Genomic DNA, 19,360 nt, shown 5'->3' on the forward strand with positions numbered 1-19,360 from the left:
GGAAATATAATATATGTGCACTGGATATATATAATGTATGTGCACTGGATATATATAATATATGTGCACTGGATATTTAATAAATGTGCACTGGATATTTATTACATGTGCACTGGCTATATAAAATATATGTGCACTGGAAATATTATATATGTGCACTGGATATATATAATGTATGTGCACTGGATATATAATATATGTGCACTGGATATTTATTACATGTGCACTGGCTATATATCATATATGTGCACTGGAAATATTATATATGTGCACTGGATATATATAATATATGTGCACTGGAAATATAATATATGTGCACTGGATATATATAATGTATGTGCACTGGATATATATAATATATGTGCACTGGATATTTAATAAATGTGCACTGGATATATATAATATATGTGCACTGGATATTTAATAAATGTGCACTGGATATATATAATATATGTGCAATGGATATATATAATATATGTGCACTTGATATACAATATATTCGCACTGGATATATATAATATATGTGCACTGGATATATAATATATTTGAACTGGATATTTAATATATGTGCACTGGATATATATAATATATGTGCACTGAAAATTTAATTTATGTGCACTGGATATGTATAATATATGTGCACTGGATATATATAATGTATGTGCACTGGATATATAATATATGTGGACTGGAAATTTAATATATGTGCACTGGATATTTAATAAATGTGCACTGCATATATATTAAATATATGTGCACTGGATATTTAATAAATGTGCACTGGATATATATAATATATGTGCACTGGATATATATAATATATGTGCACTGGATATATAATATATGCGCACTGGATATTTAATATATGTGCACTGGATATTTAATAAATGTGCACTGGATATATATAATATATGTGCACTGGATATTTAATAAATGTGCACTGGATATATATAATATATGTGCACTGCATATTTATTACATGTGCACTGGCTATATATAATATATGTGCACTGGAAATATATTATATGTGCACTGGATATATATAATGTATGTGCACTTGATATTTAATATATGTGCACTGAATATATATAATGTATGTGCACTGGATATATAATATATGTGCACTGGATATTTAATATATGTGCACTGGATATTTAATAAATGTGCACTGCATATATATAATGTGTGTGCACTGGATATATATAATATATGTGCATTGGATATATATAATATATGTGCACTGGATATATATAATGTATGTGCACTGGATATATATGTGCACTGGATATTTAATATATGTGCACTGGATATTTAATAAATGTGCACTGCATATATATAATGTATGTGCACTGGAAATATAATATATTTGCACTGGATATTTAATATATGTGCACTGGATATATAATATATCTGTACTGGATATTTAATATATGTGCACTGGATATATATAATATATGTGCACTGAAAATTTAATTTATGTGCATTGGATATGTATAATATATGTGCACTGGATATATATTATGTATGTGCACTGGATATATAATATATGTGCACTGGATATTTAATATATATGCACTGGATATTTAATAAATGTGCACTGGATATATATAATATATGTGCACTGGATATATATATATATAATATATGTGCACTGGATATATAATATATGTGCACTGGATATTTAATATATGTGCACTGGATATTTAATAAATGTGCACTGGATATATATAATATATGTGCACTGGATATTTAATAAATGTGCACTGGATATATATAATATATGTGCACTGGATATTTAATATATGTGCACTGGCTATATATAATATATGTGCACTGGATATATATAATATATGTGCACTGGATATTTAATATATGTGCACTCGCTATATATAATATATGTGCACTGGAAATATAATATATGTGCACTGGATATATATTAAATATATGTGCACTGGATATTTAATTAATATGCACTGGATATATATAAAATATGTGCACTGGATATATATAATATATGTGCACTGGATATATAATATATGCGCACTGGATATTTAATATATGTGCACTGGATATTTAATAAATGTGCACTGGCTATATATAATATATGTGCACTGGATATATATATAATATATGTGCACTGGATATTTAATATATGTGCACTCGCTATATATAATATATGTGCACTGGAAATATAATATATGTGCACTGGATATATATTAAATATATGTGCACTGGATATTTAATAAATGTGCACTGGATATATATAATATATGTGCACTGGATACATATAATATATGTGCACTGGATATATAATATATGCGCACTGGATATTTAATATATGTGCACTGGATATTTAATAAATGTGCACTGGATATATATAATATATGTGCACTGGATATTTAATAAATGTGCACTGGATATATATAATATATGTGCACTGGATATTTATTACATGTGCACTGGCTATATAAAATATATGTGCACTGGAAATATTATATATGTGCACTGGATATATATAATGTATGTGCACTGGATATATAATATATGTGCACTGGATATTTATTACATGTGCACTGGCTATATATCATATATGTGCACTGGAAATATTATATATGTGCACTGGATATATATAATATATGTGCACTGGAAATATAATATATGTGCACTGGATATATATAATGTATGTGCACTGGATATATATAATATATGTGCACTGGATATTTAATAAATGTGCACTGGATATTTATTACATGTGCACTGGCTATATAAAATATATGTGCACTGGAAATATTATATATGTGCACTGGATATATATAATGTATGTGCACTGGATATATAATATATGTGCACTGGATATTTATTACATGTGCACTGGCTATATATCATATATGTGCACTGGAAATATTATATATGTGCACTGGATATATATAATATATGTGCACTGGAAATATAATATATGTGCACTGGATATATATAATGTATGTGCACTGGATATATATAATATATGTGCACTGGATATTTAATAAATGTGCACTGGATATTTATTACATGTGCACTGGCTATATAAAATATATGTGCACTGGAAATATTATATATGTGCACTGGATATATATAATGTATGTGCACTGGATATATAATATATGTGCACTGGATATTTAATATATGTGCACTGGATATAAATAATATATGTGCACTGGATATATAATATATCTGTACTGGAAATTTAATATATGTGCACTGAATATATATAATATATGTGCACTGAAAATTTAATTTATGTGCACTGGATATGTATAATATATGTGCACTGGATATATATAATGTATGTGCACTGGATATATAATATATGTGCACTGGATATTTAATATATGTGCACTGGATATTTAATAAATGTGCACTGGATATATATAATATATGTGCATTGGATATATATATATATATATATATATATATATATATATATATATTTATATATAATATATGTGCACTGGATATATAATATATGTGCACTGGATATTTAATATATGTGCACTAGATATTTAATAAATGTGCACTGGATATATATAGTATATGTGCACTGGATATTTAATAAATGTGCACTGGATATATATAATATATGTGCACTGGATATTTAATATATGTGCACTGGCTATATATAATATATGTGCACTGGATATATATATAATATATGTGCACTGGATATTTAATATATGTGCACTCGCTATATATAATATATGTGCACTGGAAATATAATATATGTGCACTGGATATATATTAAATATATGTGCACTGGATATTTAATAAATGTGCACTGGATATATATAATATATGTGCACTGGATACATATAATATATGTGCACTGGATATATAATATATGCGCACTGGATATTTAATATATGTGCACTGGATATTTAATAAATGTGCACTGGATATATATAATATATGTGCACTGGATATTTAATAAATGTGCACTGGATATATATAATATATGTGCACTGGATATTTATTACATGTGCACTGGCTATATAAAATATATGTGCACTGGAAATATTATATATGTGCACTGGATATATATAATGTATGTGCACTGGATATATAATATATGTGCACTGGATATTTATTACATGTGCACTGGCTATATATCATATATGTGCACTGGAAATATTATATATGTGCACTGGATATATATAATATATGTGCACTGGAAATATAATATATGTGCACTGGATATATATAATGTATGTGCACTGGATATATATAATATATGTGCACTGGATATTTAATAAATGTGCACTGGATATTTATTACATGTGCACTGGCTATATAAAATATATGCACTGGAAATATTATATATGTGCACTGGATATATATAATGTATGTGCACTGGATATATAATATATGTGCACTGGATATTTATTACATGTGCACTGGCTATATATCATATATGTGCACTGGAAATATTATATATGTGCACTGGATATATATAATATATGTGCACTGGAAATATAATATATGTGCACTGGATATATATAATGTATGTGCACTGGATATATATAATATATGTGCACTGGATATTTAATAAATGTGCACTGGATATTTATTTCATGTGCACTGGCTATATAAAATATATGTGCACTGGAAATATTATATATGTGCACTGGATATATATAATGTATGTGCACTGGATATATAATATATGTGCACTGGATATTTATTACATGTGCACTGGCTATATATCATATATGTGCACTGGAAATATTATATATGTGCACTGGATATATATAATATATGTGCACTGGAAATATAATATATGTGCACTGGATATATATAATGTATGTGCACTGGATATATATAATATATGTGCACTGGATATTTAATAAATGTGCACTGGATATATATAATATATGTGCACTGGATATTTAATAAATGTGCACTGGATATATATAATATATGTGCAATGGATATATATAATATATGTGCACTTGATATACAATATATTCGCACTGGATATATATAATATATGTGCACTGGATATATAATATATTTGAACTGGATATTTAATATATGTGCACTGGATATATATAATATATGTGCACTGAAAATTTAATTTATGTGCACTGGATATGTATAATATATGTGCACTGGATATATATAATGTATGTGCACTGGATATATAATATATGTGGACTGGAAATTTAATATATGTGCACTGGATATTTAATAAATGTGCACTGCATATATATTAAATATATGTGCACTGGATATTTAATAAATGTGCACTGGATATATATAATATATGTGCACTGGATATATATAATATATGTGCACTGGATATATAATATATGCGCACTGGATATTTAATATATGTGCACTGGATATTTAATAAATGTGCACTGGATATATATAATATATGTGCACTGGATATTTATTACATGTGCACTGGCTATATAAAATATATGTGCACTGGAAATATTATATATGTGCACTGGATATTTATTACATGTGCACTGGCTATATATCATATATGTGCACTGGAAATATTATATATGTGCACTGGATATATATAATATATGTGCACTGGAAATATAATATATGTGCACTGAATATATATAATGTATGTGCACTGGATATATATAATATATGTGCACTGGATATTTAATAAATGGGCACTGGATATTTATTACATGTGCACTGGCTATATAAAATATATGTGCACTGGAAATATTATATATGTGCACTGGATATATATAATGTATGTGCACTGGATATATAATATATGTGCACTGGATATTTAATATATGTGCACTGGATATAAATAATATATGTGCACTGGATATATAATATATCTGTACTGGAAATTTAATATATGTGCACTGAATATATATAATATATGTGCACTGAAAATTTAATTTATGTGCACTGGATATGTATAATATATGTGCACTGGATATATATAATGTATGTGCACTGGATATATAATATATGTGCACTGGATATTTAATATATGTGCACTGGATATTTAATAAATGTGCACTGCATATATATTAAATATATGTGCACTGGATATTTAATAAATGTGCACTGGATATATATAATATATGTGCATTGGATATATATATATATATATATATATATATATATAATATATGTGCACTGGATATATAATATATGTGCACTGGATATTTAATATATGTGCACTAGATATTTAATAAATGTGCACTGGATATATATAATATATGTGCACTGGATATTTAATAAATGTGCACTGGATATATATAATATATGTGCACTGGATATTTAATATATGTGCACTGGCTATATATAATATATGTGCACTGGATATATATATAATATATGTGCACTGGATATTTAATATATGTGCACTCGCTATATATAATATATGTGCACTGGAAATATAATATATGTGCACTGGATATATATTAAATATATGTGCACTGGATATTTAATAAATGTGCACTGGATATATATAATATATGTGCACTGGATACATATAATATATTTGCACTGGATATATAATATATGCGCACTGGATATTTAATATATGTGCACTGGATATTTAATAAATGTGCACTGGATATATATAATATATGTGCACTGGATATTTAATAAATGTGCACTGGATATATATAATATATGTGCACTGGATATTTATTACATGTGCACTGGCTATATAAAATATATGTGCACTGGAAATATTATATATGTGCACTGGATATATATAATGTATGTGCACTGGATATATAATATATGTGCACTGGATATTTATTACATGTGCACTGGCTATATATCATATATGTGCACTGGAAATATTATATATGTGCACTGGATATATATAATATATGTGCACTGGAAATATAATATATGTGCACTGGATATATATAATGTATGTGCACTGGATATATATAATATATGTGCACTGGATATTTAATAAATGTGCACTGGATATTTATTACATGTGCACTGGCTATATAAAATATATGTGCACTGGAAATATTATATATGTGCACTGGATATATATAATGTATGTGCACTGGATATATAATATATGTGCACTGGATATTTATTACATGTGCACTGGCTATATATCATATATGTGCACTGGAAATATTATATATGTGCACTGGATATATATAATATATGTGCACTGGAAATATAATATATGTGCACTGGATATATATAATGTATGTGCACTGGATATATATAATATATGTGCACTGGATATTTAATAAATGTGCACTGGATATTTATTTCATGTGCACTGGCTATATAAAATATATGTGCACTGGAAATATTATATATGTGCACTGGATATATATAATGTATGTGCACTGGATATATAATATATGTGCACTGGATATTTATTACATGTGCACTGGCTATATATCATATATGTGCACTGGAAATATTATATATGTGCACTGGATATATATAATATATGTGCACTGGAAATATAATATATGTGCACTGGATATATATAATGTATGTGCACTGGATATATATAATATATGTGCACTGGATATTTAATAAATGTGCACTGGATATATATAATATATGTGCACTGGATATTTAATAAATGTGCACTGGATATATATAATATATGTGCAATGGATATATATAATATATGTGCACTTGATATACAATATATTCGCACTGGATATATATAATATATGTGCACTGGATATATAATATATTTGAACTGGATATTTAATATATGTGCACTGGATATATATAATATATGTGCACTGAAAATTTAATTTATGTGCACTGGATATGTATAATATATGTGCACTGGATATATATAATGTATGTGCACTGGATATATAATATATGTGGACTGGAAATTTAATATATGTGCACTGGATATTTAATAAATGTGCACTGCATATATATTAAATATATGTGCACTGGATATTTAATAAATGTGCACTGGATATATATAATATATGTGCACTGGATATATATAATATATGTGCACTGGATATATAATATATGCGCACTGGATATTTAATATATGTGCACTGGATATTTAATAAATGTGCACTGGATATATATAATATATGTGCACTGGATATTTAATAAATGTGCACTGGATATATATAATATATGTGCACTGCATATTTATTACATGTGCACTGGCTATATATAATATATGTGCACTGGAAATATATTATATGTGCACTGGATATATATAATGTATGTGCACTTGATATTTAATATATGTGCACTGAATTTATATAATGTATGTGCACTGGATATATAATATATGTGCACTGGATATTTAATATATGTGCACTGGATATTTAATAAATGTGCACTGCATATATATAATGTATGTGCACTGGATATATATAATATATGTGCACTGGATATATATAATATATGTGCACTGGATATATATAATGTATGTGCACTGGATATATATGTGCACTGGATATTTAATATATGTGCACTGGATATTTATTACATGTGCACTGGCTATATATCATATATGTGCACTGGAAATATTATATATGTGCACTGGATATATATAATATATGTGCACTGGAAATATAATATATGTGCACTGAATATATATAATGTATGTGCACTGGATATATATAATATATGTGCACTGGATATTTAATAAATGTGCACTGGATATTTATTACATGTGCACTGGCTATATAAAATATATGTGCACTGGAAATATTATATATGTGCACTGGATATATATAATGTATGTGCACTGGATATATAATATATGTGCACTGGATATTTAATATATGTGCACTGGATATAAATAATATATGTGCACTGGATATATAATATATCTGTACTGGAAATTTAATATATGTGCACTGAATATATATAATATATGTGCACTGAAAATTTAATTTATGTGCACTGGATATGTATAATATATGTGCACTGGATATATATAATGTATGTGCACTGGATATATAATATATGTGCACTGGATATTTAATATATGTGCACTGGATATTTAATAAATGTGCACTGCATATATATTAAATATATGTGCACTGGATATTTAATAAATGTGCACTGGATATATATAATATATGTGCATTGGATATATATATATATATATATATATATATATATATAATATATGTGCACTGGATATATAATATATGTGCACTGGATATTTAATATATGTGCACTAGATATTTAATAAATGTGCACTGGATATATATAATATATGTGCACTGGATATTTAATAAATGTGCACTGGATATATATAATATATGTGCACTGGATATTTAATATATGTGCACTGGCTATATATAATATATGTGCACTGGATATATATATAATATATGTGCACTGGATATTTAATATATGTGCACTCGCTATATATAATATATGTGCACTGGAAATATAATATATGTGCACTGGATATATATTAAATATATGTGCACTGGATATTTAATAAATGTGCACTGGATATATATAATATATGTGCACTGGATACATATAATATATTTGCACTGGATATATAATATATGCGCACTGGATATTTAATATATGTGCACTGGATATTTAATAAATGTGCACTGGATATATATAATATATGTGCACTGGATATTTAATAAATGTGCACTGGATATATATAATATATGTGCACTGGATATTTATTACATGTGCACTGGCTATATAAAATATATGTGCACTGGAAATATTATATATGTGCACTGGATATATATAATGTATGTGCACTGGATATATAATATATGTGCACTGGATATTTATTACATGTGCACTGGCTATATATCATATATGTGCACTGGAAATATTATATATGTGCACTGGATATATATAATATATGTGCACTGGAAATATAATATATGTGCACTGGATATATATAATGTATGTGCACTGGATATATATAATATATGTGCACTGGATATTTAATAAATGTGCACTGGATATATATAATATATGTGCACTGGATATTTAATAAATGTGCACTGGATATATATAATATATGTGCAATGGATATATATAATATATGTGCACTTGATATACAATATATTCGCACTGGATATATATAATATATGTGCACTGGATATATAATATATTTGAACTGGATATTTAATATATGTGCACTGGATATATATAATATATGTGCACTGAAAATTTAATTTATGTGCACTGGATATGTATAATATATGTGCACTGGATATATATAATGTATGTGCACTGGATATATAATATATGTGGACTGGAAATTTAATATATGTGCACTGGATATTTAATAAATGTGCACTGCATATATATTAAATATATGTGCACTGGATATTTAATAAATGTGCACTGGATATATATAATATATGTGCACTGGATATATATAATATATGTGCACTGGATATATAATATATGCGCACTGGATATTTAATATATGTGCACTGGATATTTAATAAATGTGCACTGGATATATATAATATATGTGCACTGGATATTTAATAAATGTGCACTGGATATATATAATATATGTGCACTGCATATTTATTACATGTGCACTGGCTATATATAATATATGTGCACTGGAAATATATTATATGTGCACTGGATATATATAATGTATGTGCACTTGATATTTAATATATGTGCACTGAATATATATAATGTATGTGCACTGGATATATAATATATGTGCACTGGATATTTAATATATGTGCACTGGATATTTAATAAATGTGCACTGCATATATATAATGTATGTGCACTGGATATATATAATATATGTGCACTGGATATATATAATATATGTGCACTGGATATATATAATGTATGTGCACTGGATATATATGTGCACTGGATATTTAATATATGTGCACTGGATATTTAATAAATGTGCACTGCATATATATAATGTATGTGCACTGGAAATATAATATATTTGCACTGGATATTTAATATATGTGCACTGGATATATAATATATCTGTACTGGATATTTAATATATGTGCACTGGATATATATAATATATGTGCACTGAAAAATTAATTTATGTGCATTGGATATGTATAATATATGTGCACTGGATATATATAATGTATGTGCACTGGATATATAATATATGTGCACTGGATATTTAATATATATGCACTGGATATTTAATAAATGTGCACTGGATATATATAATATATGTGCACTGGATATATATATATATATATAATATATGTGCACTGGATATATAATATATGTGCACTGGATATTTAATATATGTGCACTGGATATTTAATAAATGTGCACTGGATATATATAATATATGTGCACTGGATATTTAATAAATGTGCACTGGATATATATAATATATGTGCACTGGATATTTAATATATGTGCACTGGCTATATATAATATATGTGCACTGGATATATATAATATATGTGCACTGGATATTTAATATATGTGCACTCGCTATATATAATATATGTGCACTGGAAATATAATATATGTGCACTGGATATATATTAAATATATGTGCACTGGATATTTAATAAATATGCACTGGATATATATAAAATATGTGCACTGGATATATATAATATATGTGCACTGGATATATAATATATGCGCACTGGATATTTAATATATGTGAACTGGATATTTAATAAATGTGCACTGGCTATATATAATATATGTGCACTGGATATATATATAATATATGTGCACTGGATATTTAATATATGTGCACTCGCTATATATAATATATGTGCACTGGAAATATAATATATGTGCACTGGATATATATTAAATATATGTGCACTGGATATTTAATAAATGTGCACTGGATATATATAATATATCTGCACTGGATACATATAATATATGTGCACTGGATATATAATATATGCGCACTGGATATTTAATATATGTGCACTGGATATTTAATAAATGTGCACTGGATATATATAATATATGTGCACTGGATATTTAATAAATGTGCACTGGATATATATAATAAATGTGCACTGGACATTTATTACATGTGCACTGGCTATATAAAATATATGTGCACTGGAAATATTATATATGTGCACTGGATATATATAATGTATGTGCACTGGATATATAATATATGTGCACTGGATATTTATTACATGTGCACTGGCTATATATCATATATGTGCACTGGAAATATTATATTTGTGCACTGGATATATATAATATATGTGCACTGGAAATATAATATATGTGCACTGGATATATATAATGTATGTGCACTGGATATATATAATATATGTGCACTGGATATTTAATAAATGTGCACTGGATATTTATTACATGTGCACTGGCTATATAAAATATATGTGCACTGGAAATATTATATATGTGCACTGGATATATATAATGTATGTGCACTGGATATATAATATATGTGCACTGGATATTTATTACATGTGCACTGGCTATATATCATATATGTGCACTGGAAATATTATATATGTGCACTGGATATATATAATATATGTGCACTGGAAATATAATATATGTGCACTGGATATATATAATGTATGTGCACTGGATATATATAATATATGTGCACTGGATATTTAATAAATGTGCACTGGATATATATATAATATGTGCACTGGATATTTAATAAATGTGCACTGGATATATATAATATATGTGCAATGGATATATATAATATATGTGCACTTGATATACAATATATTCGCACTGGATATATATAATATATGTGCACTGGATATATAATATATTTGAACTGGATATTTAATATATGTGCACTGGATATATATAATATATGTGCACTGAAAATTTAATTTATGTGCACTGGATATGTATAATATATGTGCACTGGATATATATAATGTATGTGCACTGGATATATAATATATGTGGACTGGAAATTTAATATATGTGCACTGGATATTTAATAAATGTGCACTGCATATATATTAAATATATGTGCACTGGATATTTAATAAATGTGCACTGGATATATATAATATATGTGCACTGTATATATATAATATATGTGCACTGGATATATAATATATGCGCACTGGATATTTAATATATGTGCACTGGATATTTAATAAATGTGCACTGGATATATATAATATATGTGCACTGGATATTTAATAAATGTGCACTGGATATATATAATATATGTGCACTGCATATTTATTACATGTGCACTGGCTATATATAATATATGTGCACTGGAAATATATTATATGTGCACTGGATATATATAATGTATGTGCACTTGATATTTAATATATGTGCACTGAATATATATAATGTATGTGCACTGGATATATAATATATGTGCACTGGATATTTAATATATGTGCACTGGATATTTAATAAATGTGCACTGCATATATATAATGTATGTGCACTGGATATATATAATATATGTGCACTGGATATATATAATATATGTGCACTGGATATATATAATGTATGTGCACTGGATATATATGTGCACTGGATATTTAATATATGTGCACTGGATATTTAATAAATGTGCACTGCATATATATAATGTATGTGCACTGGAAATATAATATATTTGCACTGGATATTTAATATATGTGCACTGGATATATAATATATCTGTACTGGATATTTAATATATGTGCACTGGATATATATAATATATGTGCACTGAAAATTTAATTTATGTGCATTGGATATGTATAATATATGTGCACTGGATATATATAATGTATGTGCACTGGATATATAATATATGTGCACTGGATATTTAATATATATGCACTGGATATTTAATAAATGTGCACTGGATATATATAATATATGTGCACTGGATATATATATATATATAATATATGTGCACTGGATATATAATATATGTGCACTGGATATTTAATATATGTGCACTGGATATTTAATAACTGTGCACTGGATATATATAATATATGTGCACTGGATATTTAATAAATGTGCACTGGATATATATAATATATGTGCACTGGATATTTAATATATGTGCACTGGCTATATATAATATATGTGCACTGGATATATATAATATATGTGCACTGGATATTTAATATATGTGCACTCGCTATATATAATATATGTGCACTGGAAATATAATATATGTGCACTGGATATATATTAAATATATGTGCACTGGATATTTAATAAATATGCACTGGATATATATAAAATATGTGCACTGGATATATATAATATATGTGCACTGGATATATAATATATGCGCACTGGATATTTAATATATGTGCACTGGATATTTAATAAATGTGCACTGGCTATATATAATATATGTGCACTGGATATATATATAATATATGTGCACTGGATATTTAATATATGTGCACTCGCTATATATAATATATGTGCACTGGAAATATAATATATGTGCACTGGATATATATTAAATATATGTGCACTGGATATTTAATAAATGTGCACTGGATATATATAATATATGTGCACTGGATACATATAATATATGTGCACTGGATATATAATATATGCGCACTGGATATTTAATATATGTGCACTGGATATTTAATAAATGTGCACTGGATATATATAATATATGTGCACTGGATATTTAATAAATGTGCACTGGATATATATAATATATGTGCACTGGATATTTATTACATGTGCACTGGCTATATAAAATATATGTGCACTGGAAATATTATATATGTGCACTGGATATATATAATGTATGTGCACTGGATATATAATATATGTGCACTGGATATTTATTACATGTGCACTGGCTATATATCATATATGTGCACTGGAAATATTATATATGTGCACTGGATATATATAATATATGTGCACTGGAAATATAATATATGTGCACTGGATATATATAATGTATGTGCACTGGATATATATAATATATGTGCACTGGATATTTAATAAATGTGCACTGGATATTTATTACATGTGCACTGGCTATATAAAATATATGTGCACTGGAAATATTATATATGTGCACTGGATATATATAATGTATGTGCACTGGATATATAATATATGTGCACTGGATATTTATTACATGTGCACTGGCTATATATCATATATGTGCACTGGAAATATTATATATGTGCACTGGATATATATAATATATGTGCACTGGAAATATAATATATGTGCACTGGATATATATAATGTATGTGCACTGGATATATATAATATATGTGCACTGGATATTTAATAAATGTGCACTGGATATTTATTACATGTGCACTGGCTATATAAAATATATGTGCACTGGAAATATTATATATGTGCACTGGATATATATAATGTATGTGCACTGGATATATAATATATGTGCACTGGATATTTATTACATGTGCACTGGCTATATATCATATATGTGCACTGGAAATATTATATATGTGCACTGGCTATATATAATATATGTGCACTGGATATATATATAATATATGTGCACTGGATATTTAATATATGTGCACTCGCTATATATAATATATGTGCACTGGAAATATAATATATGTGCACTGGATATATATTAAATATATGTGCACTGGATATTTAATAAATGTGCACTGGATATATATAATATATGTGCACTGGATACATATAATATATGTGCACTGGATATATAATATATGCGCACTGGATATTTAATATATGTGCACTGGATATTTAATAAATGTGCACTGGATATATATAATATATGTGCACTGGATATTTAATAAATGTGCACTGGATATATATAATATATGTGCACTGGATATTTATTACATGTGCACTGGCTATATAAAATATATGTGCACTGGAAATATTATATATGTGCACTGGATATATATAATGTATGTGCACTGGATATATAATATATGTGCACTGGATAAATGTGCACTGGATATATATAATATATGTGCACTGGATATTTATTACATGTGCACTGGCTATATAAAATATATGTGCACTGGAAATATTATATATGTGCACTGGATATATATAATGTATGTGCACTGGATATATAATATATGTGCACTGGATATTTATTACATGTGCACTGGCTATATATCATATATGTGCACTGGAAATATTATATATGTGCACTGGATATATATAATATATGTGCACTGGAAATATAATATATGTGCACTGGATATATATAATGTATGTGCACTGGATATATATAATATATGTGCACTGGATATTTAATAAATGTGCACTGGATATTTATTACATGTGCACTGGCTATATAAAATATATGTGCACTGGAAATATTATATATGTGCACTGGATATATATAATGTATGTGCACTGGATATATAATATATGTGCACTAAATATTTATTACATGTGCACTGGCTATATATCATATATGTGCACTGGAAATATTATATATGTGCACTGGATATATATAATATATGTGCACTGGAAATATAATATATGTGCACTGGATATATATAATGTATGTGCACTGGATATATATAATATATGTGCACTGGATATTTAATAAATGTGCACTGGATATTTATTACATGTGCACTGGCTATATAAAATATATGTGCACTGGAAATATTATAAATGTGCACTGGATATATATAATGTATGTGCACTGGATATATAATATATGTGCACTGGATATTTATTACATGTGCACTGGCTATATATCATATATGTGCACTGGAAATATTATATATGTACACTGGATATATATAATATATGTGCACTGGAAATATAATGTATGTGCACTGGATATATATAATGTATGTGCACTGGATATATATAATATATGTGCAATGGATATATATAATATATGTGCACTTGATATACAATATATTCGCACTGGATATATATAATATATGTGCACTGGATATATAATATATTTGAACTGGATATTTAATATATGTGCACTGGATATATATAATATATGTGCACTGAAAATTTAATTTATGTGCACTGGATATGTATAATATATGTGCACTGGATATATATAATGTATGTGCACTGGATATATAATATATGTGGACTGGAAATTTAATATATGTGCACTGGATATTTAATAAATGTGCACTGCATATATATTAAATATATGTGCAGTGAATATTTAATAAATGTGCACTGGATATATATAATATATGTGCACTGGATATATATAATATATGTGCACTGGATATATAATATATGCGCACTGGATATTTAATATATGTGCACTGGATATTTAATAAATGTGCACTGGATATATATAATATATGTGCACTGGATATTTAATAAATGTGCACTGGATATATATAATATATGTGCACTGCATATTTATTACATGTGCACTGGCTATATATAATATATGTGCACTGGAAATATATTATATGTGCACTGGATATATATAATGTATGTGCACTTGATATTTAATATATGTGCACTGAATATATATAATGTATGTGCACTGGATATATAATATATGTGCACTGGATATTTAATATATGTGCACTGGATATTTAATAAATGTGCACTGCATATATATAATGTATGTGCACTGGATATATATAATATATGTGCACTGGATATATATAATATATGTGCACTGGATATATATAATGTATGTGCACTGGATATATATGTGCACTGGATATTTAATATATGTGCACTGGATATTTAATAAATGTGCACTGCATATATATAATGTATGTGCACTGGAAATATAATATATTTGCACTGGATATTTAATATATGTGCACTGGATATATAATATATCTGTACTGGATATTTAATATATGTGCACTGGATATATATAATATATGTGCACTGAAAAATTAATTTATGTGCATTGGATATGTATAATATATGTGCACTGGATATATATAATGTATGTGCACTGGATATATAATATATGTGCACTGGATATTTAATATATATGCACTGGATATTTAATAAATGTGCACTGGATATATATAATATATGTGCACTGGATATATATATATATATATATAATATATGTGCACTGGATATATAATATATGTGCACTGGATATTTAATATATGTGCACTGGATATTTAATAAATATGCACTGGATATATATAATATATGTGCACTGGATATTTAATAAATGTGCACTGGATATATATAATATATGTGCACTGGATATTTAATATATGTGCACTGGCTATATATAATATATGTGCACTGGATATATATAATATATGTGCACTGGATATTTAATATATGTGCACTCGCTATATATAATATATGTGCACTGGAAATATAATATATGTGCACTGGATATATATTAAATATATGTGCACTGGATATTTAATAAATATGCACTGGATATATATAAAATATGTGCACTGGATATATATAATATATGTGCACTGGATATATAATATATGCGCACTGGATATTTAATATATGTGAACTGGATATTTAATAAATGTGCACTGGCTATATATAATATATGTGCACTGGATATATATATATATAATATATGTGCACTGGATATTTAATATATGTGCACTCGCTATATATAATATATGTGCACTGGAAATATAATATATGTGCACTGGATATATATTAAATATATGTGCACTGGATATTTAATAAATGTGCACTGGATATATATAATATATCTGCACTGGATACATATAATATATGTGCACTGGATATATAATATATGCGCACTGGATATTTAATATATGTACACTGGATATTTAATAAATGTGCACTGGATATATATAATATATGTGCACTGGATATTTAATAAATGTGCACTGGATATATATAATAAATGTGCACTGGACATTTATTACATGTGCACTGGCTATATAAAATATATGTGCACTGGAAATATTATATATGTGCACTGGATATATATAATGTATGTGCACTGGATATATAATATATGTGCACTGGATATTTATTACATGTGCACTGGCTATATATCATATATGTGCACTGGAAATATTATAATTGTGCACTGGATATATATAATATATGTGCACTGGAAATATAATATATGTGCACTGGATATATATAATGTATGTGCACTGGATATATATAATATATGTGCACTGGATATTTAATAAATGTGCACTGGATATTTATTACATGTGCACTGGCTATATAAAATATATGTGCACTGGAAATATTATATATGTGCACTGGATATATATAATGTATGTGCACTGGATATATAATATATGTGCACTGGATATTTATTACATGTGCACTGGCTATATATCATATATGTGCACTGGAAATATTATATATGTGCACTGGATATATATAATATATGTGCACTGGAAATATAATATATGTGCACTGGATATATATAATGTATGTGCACTGGATATATATAATATATGTG

The sequence above is a fragment of the Leptodactylus fuscus genome, unplaced genomic scaffold (assembly GCF_031893055.1).
Source record: "Leptodactylus fuscus isolate aLepFus1 unplaced genomic scaffold, aLepFus1.hap2 HAP2_SCAFFOLD_54, whole genome shotgun sequence".
Lineage (NCBI taxonomy): Eukaryota > Metazoa > Chordata > Amphibia > Anura > Leptodactylidae > Leptodactylus > Leptodactylus fuscus.